This window comes from Lathyrus oleraceus, chromosome 1 (assembly GCF_024323335.1).
Source record: "Lathyrus oleraceus cultivar Zhongwan6 chromosome 1, CAAS_Psat_ZW6_1.0, whole genome shotgun sequence".
Taxonomy (NCBI): domain Eukaryota; kingdom Viridiplantae; phylum Streptophyta; class Magnoliopsida; order Fabales; family Fabaceae; genus Lathyrus; species Lathyrus oleraceus.
The window spans coordinates 228910381-228916858 of NC_066579.1; the positions used below are offsets into that span (position 1 = coordinate 228910381).

At 37.7% G+C, this 6478-nt stretch overlaps 1 non-coding gene across 1 annotated transcript; it reads right to left on the bottom strand.

Moving 5' to 3' along the window:
- Window positions 1-4608: 4608 nt before the first annotated feature.
- LOC127117016 (small nucleolar RNA R71) lies at window positions 4609-4715 on the bottom strand. The gene has a single exon (XR_007801779.1). It is a non-coding gene; the product is annotated as a small nucleolar RNA R71 (small nucleolar RNA).
- Window positions 4716-6478: the final 1763 nt, after the last annotated feature.

A 6478-nucleotide genomic window follows, 5' to 3' on the forward strand; every position in this document is an offset into this window, starting at 1 on the left:
CTATTTCAAAGACCTTAAAAACGGTCACCAAATTCATGTCATTTGGATTTTAACTGAAAGCGTTATGCATTTTTGAAGTTTGGAAAAATCACTTGTTCAATGGTATAGGTCAAAAGTGACCTATAATGTAGCCTCATATCACATGCTCATAAAAGTTGAATTAGCTCTCACTCAAAACATAAAATTTTAATTAGACATATTGAATTTGATTGTGCAACTTGTAAATATTTCATCTCATAAAAATTGAGCATGTTATGGCCTTGGGAAGATGACTTTCAAATTAGGGTTTAGACAAAATGACCTATAATGTTTCAACATAGAAATTTATTTTCCAAGCAAAACTAGCTCTAGGTATCAACATGAAAGTTGTTTGTAATGTGATTTATAGTAAAGTTTATTTTGGAATCATTTTCATATGATGAAAATTGTAAGAGATAGGGTCTAGGGAGATCCAATTTTGATCAGATGAATTCATCTGGCCAACCACCATCAACCAACTTGCTAATCTTCAATTCTCTTTGACTTTCTAGGCTCATGTTAGATCATATATGCATAATATAATGAATTTTGAAGTGTCCCTTGAGAAATTTGATCAATGGTGAGATAGCTTATTGGAGAAATTACTCAAGATACCCAGTCAAACTAGGGTTTCCAAGGCAAATCACCCCCAAACTCTTGAAGAAAACTTGATCAAAATAACATGTAGAAATCATTAGGACTCATATATTATGCTTGTAACCATTATTGGATCAATTCATGGTTGTGATCTTTGTCATGAGGGTCTCAAACCCTAGGTATGAACTTGATGAATCAATGGTGATCATGCCCTACCTACAAACGAGTTAGGCAAATGCAAAGATATATTTTTGGTATTTTGGTTAGTGAAAATGATAAAATACAAGTATGATACAATCATATAGTTCTTGGTGATCTCTCTCAAAATAAACCCAATGAAAGAGGGGTATGGAGGATGCCAAGGTAAAATCCCAATGCTAATGCTTATGATGAAATTGCATGAGGGATCTTAGGGTCAAAATTATGGTCTTACAACTATCCATATCTAAAATCATACCATACTTAGCATAGTTATTTATTAGGTTTATGCTTTTGCTGAGTCAGATGATCTGATGAGCGTGAATCAGAGTGAGCGGAGTTTAGAGTCTTTGAGCAGAGCTTGTATTCTTCAGATAGTTGTTTGATAAATAGTCTTAAGTGTTAGCTTTGACTAATATTTAGATACACGATTTTCAGATATAAGGTCTTCAGAGCCTTCGGGTGTGCAAGTCTTCAGAATCTTCAGGTGTACGTTATTTAGAGTCTTTTGATGTACACATCTTCAAGGTCTCTAGATGTCATATTGAATGACTGATTTTGTAGATGATTTATTCAGAGGAGTTATTTGTCTTGGTGAGATCTGATCTCTTTAGCACTAGATTAGTAGTTTTGGACTTCGCTAGTTGTCAGATACTGTTCTCATCAGATTTATTTTTCCTTAGAAACCTGCACACTTAGAGAAAATCATTAGGGTACTAAATCTTTTCATTCTTTGTTATCATCAAAACTTAGAGATAAATTGTAGAACCAAAATCTTGTTCGAACAATCTCCCCCTTTTTGATGATGATAAAAACTTCAAACTATTGATGAAACAATGATACTTCACAAGACGGAGAGGAAAATGAATTAGAGCTAGATACAGTATGACTCCCCTGAGATTGGAAAGCTCCCCCTAAATATGATGCTTAGAGAGTTTAGAGTTTCTTACCATAGCCTCTTATGTTGCTTAACTTGTTTCTTAGATATTCATTTAGATACACCATGTAAGAAAACTTAGACTGCACAATTTATTGAGAGTATTAGAATGTAAGTAGTGCATTATGAGAGTTAGATATTTATTTCATCAGAAGGCTGTTTATTTATTTCTCCCCCTTTTTGTCAGACTAAAAAAGAACATAGTAAGAGAAAAACATGTAAAACAAAACAAAGTTTCATTAGATAAGATGAAAGAGATACAGAGAAGAAAGCCTTAGAGGAAAAAGCACTTAGAGCACAACAAGAAGAAAAATAAAAGTCCTAGGGTGCCTAAGGGTTTGGAGGAGAAGGCATCCTTTGAAGTAGCTAGGTAAGAAAATCCTGGATGCTGCAGTTGACTGAATCTTACTTGTCGATTCTGGCTCTCATAAGTTGTTGTTCCTTCTGAAGGTCTTCCAGAGTCTGGAGCACCAACGGAGCAATGCCATATGCCGATGAATCATCTTGAGTTAAAGAAACTCCAGTAGTCTTTGCAGCTTCCTCTGCAGCTATGTGTGTTGCTTCTTCAACATCAATTTTGGCTTTAGCTTCAGCTTTTGTAACATCAGTTTCAGCGGTAGCTTTTTCCTCAGCTTCTTTCTTGGCCTTCTCTTCAGCTTCCTTTCGTGCTTTCTGATCACACTGAATCACACCGCGTTTTTGACTCGTATTTCACATGTTTATTAGGTCTTTATTATCATTTTGCTTGTGTTATGCTCTCTTTTGTGTTGTTTTCAGGTATTTAGCTCTTTCAGGACCTTTTTAGAAGAAACAAAGAAAGAAGACCAAAAAATTAGGGTTTTCGGCAAATATTGTACTCGTGGCATTCTGCATGGTGGCCGCTATAGGAGAAGCCATGACACATCAACCCTCAACCAGGAGGAAACTTCCACGATCCCATGAACTTCCCCATTTACTCACATGGAGGGCGCCATGGAGGGGTAGCGAGCGCCGCCTTTGAATTCCACGTTCCCACCAAAGAAAAGTTGAAGGGCATCCTATTCTTTGCATGCTGCTGAGTTCCTCTATAAATAGGTCATTCTAGTTCATTTCCAAATCATCCAACTTAGTTTACAACACTAAGACTATATTATCATTTGTAAAAGCGACAATCCATCACATCGAGGGGTTATCGCACCTTAGTGAAATTGAGTTGGAGCACTTGGATTTTGCTGTCATCGTTATTTTCAAAGTCAAAGGTTTATTTACTTCCTTGTACCAGATTTAAAGTCTTTGTTTGGACCAGGTTCTAATTTAATCGCCTTTTTATTTTACTTGCCATGCCTTACTTTATTTAATTCCTTGTCATGCTTTACTTTATTTAATTACTTGTTATGCTTTACTTTACTTAACTTCTTGCCATGCTTTACTTTATTTAACTTCCTGCCATTGTCTTTACTTTAATTAATTTTCTCGCCATTATCTTTATTGCTCGTTTTAATTGTTTTACACGCTTTACTTGTTCTTCACACCTTACATTCTAAACTTCTTTTCAACATGTTCAACATCGTTGTATTTGTTTGTATTACCATGTCTGGCTAAATCTTTCAAAGGTTAGAATGTAAGGATCACTGTTAAAGAGATGTTTCACATATTGCATCTGTAGAAATGCTTTAAGGGCTGTTTTGATTTTTAATTCGAGTTTTCCGAAACAAACTTAGTTAATTTTAACTACTCAAGGAGCGCGAAAGCACCCTGGCTTAGTTAACTAGGAATTTTTATCACTTTAAGGAAAAATGATTTTTGAAACTGTTTTCGGACGCGTTGATAGATTTAAAATCAGGAAACTCCTTGGGTAAAACTTTCCGAATCAAAATCACTTTTCAACTAAGCTTACGAGTCTTATTTCTTAAAAATAGGTTTACTACTTTAGCGTTCTGCGCACCTTTTATAAGTGACAATAAAAGGCCTTAATTTAAGGGTAAACTCGGTTCTGAATACGCGAAAGCGACAGTTCCTGTTAAATGGATTCTTTTCAAGAGTAGAAAATATTTCCCCATAAGTAGTTCTATTTAGACAACCGAAGCATCGTTTAACTAACGTGAAATACATTCAAGCCTATCTTTATCTGCACTGTATTTATCATTTTTATTTACTGTTATTTTGTGACATTAATATGTCATTTGTACCGCCTTAGATAAACATCGTAACAATAGTAATCGATATATTGACGATTTGGTCTCTGTGGGATCGATATTCTTTTATATTACTCTGACGCGATTCATGCACTTGCAAATACAGCGATCAAGTTTTTGGCGCCGTTGTCGGGGACCAACTTCATCAAATTTCGTACCCTGTTGTTACACCGTCTAGAGTAAGGCATTATTTGCCGGTAAATGCGAAGAACCCGTAGTACCGGAAATTTAGTAGATCCTTTAGCGGAACCCGAACATTACACTCGTACATGCCTCTTACTCGTCCGAATTAAGAAAGTTATGGCCGAGAATCGCGACTGGAGACCTCTTAAGGAATTTGCCCAACCCTTTGACGAGGAACCTAGTTCTAGTATAGTAAACCCCCTTATTCCTGCCAACAATTTCGAACTAAAACCATCTTTACTGCAATTAGTGCAACAGAACCAATTCACGGGTCTCGCTATTGAGAACCCAAATCAACATTTAAAAGTCTTTATCCAACTGGCCGACACCTTTAAATCCAACGGTGCTTCACCTGATGCGATTCGTTTAAGATTATTTCCTTTCTCCCTCGGGGATAGAGCACGTTCGTGGTTAGATTTACTTCCATCTAACTCAATAACCACCTGGGAAGACCTTAGAAGAGTATTCCTTGCTAGATATTTTTCCCCTAGTAAGACTGCTGTTCTTCGAAACCAAATAACTAGATTTACTCAAAACCAAGGAGAATCACTTTTTGAAGCTTGGGAGAGATACAAGGAGCTGTTAAGAGTCTGTCCACACCATGGCTTAGAACAATGGCTGGTCGTTCATACCTTCTACAATGGACTCCATTATAACACAAAGATGAGCATCGACGTTGCCGCTAGTGGCGCGCTGATGAACAAACCTTACCCTGAAGCTTGTGACCTAATTGAGGATATGGCCCAAACCATTACCAATGGGGAACTGAACGAGCATCAGTAGAGAAAAAGGAGACCCAAGGTGGAATACATGAGATAAGTTCTATGGACATGATGCAAGTGAAAATGGACGCTTTAGCCCTTAAGGTCGAACATATTTCTACAAACTCTAACACCGCAGTGGTAGTCCACACAGAGTGTGAACCTTGTGGATCTAAAGGACATGAATCGGAGGAATGTAACCTTTTAAATGACCTGAACACCGACCAAGTGAATTACGGCCAAGGTAACCCATTTTCAAACACTTACAACCCTGGATGGAAGAATCACCCGAATTTTTCCTATAAAAATCAGAACCCTATCCAAAACTATGCACCTCAAAGACCACAAGGTTTTCAAGCCCAACCATCCTATGCAAGTTGTGCCCCAGAAGCCTAACCTTGAGAAGATCATAGAGAATTTTATATCAGGCCAGGCTCAGCAAAATAAAGAATTCCTAAACTAGAACATTCACGTAAACGAACTGATAACGCAATTAGGGACTAAGGTTGATCAAATAATTACTCACAATAAGATGCTTGAAACCCAGATCTCACAGGTAGCACAAAACCAAGCCCCGCAAACTACACCTAGAGGACAATTCCCTGGACAACCTCAACTCAACCCTCGAGGGCAAGCTAACGCTATCGCATTACGAAGTGTGACCGCTTACAAAGGGCCTTATAACCCAGCAATGAGCGAGTCCAAAGCTTCTAAAGAAAAAATACCTACCAACCAAGGAGAGAAACCAGTGGAACCCGAAAAACAAACCGACCAAGAAGGAGAAGCCAAGGATAAAACTTACAAACCACCACCCCCGTACGAACCACCAATCCCATATCCGCAAAGACTTAAACAAACCAAAATCGATAACCAATACCAAAAGTTTATAAAAGTAATAGAGAAGCTTCATGTAGAGATTCCTTTCACCGAAGCCATCACCCAAATTCCATCTTACACCAAATTTCTCAAAGATATCTTAACCAACAAGCGTAGGCTTGACGATCCCAAACCCTTGGAATGCAACTTTATTTCCGAGAATAAACTTGCTAAGAAGGGAAAAGACCCTGGGAGTTTTTCTATACCTTGTATTCTAGGGAGTCATGTGATCGACAAAGTTTTCCTAGACTTAGGCGCTAGTGTGAGTTTAATGCCCTTAGTTGTGTGTAAAAGGTTAAACTTAGGAGAATTACAACCAACTAAGATGTCCCTCCAATTAGACGATAGATCTGTTAAGTATCCCATAGGCATATTAGAAGACATCCCCGTTAGGATCGGCCAACTTTATATCCCGACAGACTTTATGGTCATGGATATCAAGGAAGACGACGATATCCCTACTCTTTTAGGTAGACAATTTTTATCAACAGCCGGAGCTATAATAGATGTTAAGAGAGGAAAACTAACTTTCGAAGTAGGAAATGAAAAGATAGAGTTTATTCTTTCAAAGTTCCTGATGGCACCAATCATAGGAGACACATGTTACGCGGTTGATGTCATAGATGAATGCATAAGGGAATTTGATCAAGAAGAACCTATGATCGAACCATTTTTGGGCCCGAATGAAAAGGATGACGAGCTAAAGGAAATGGAACCTCACGCTAACGAATGTT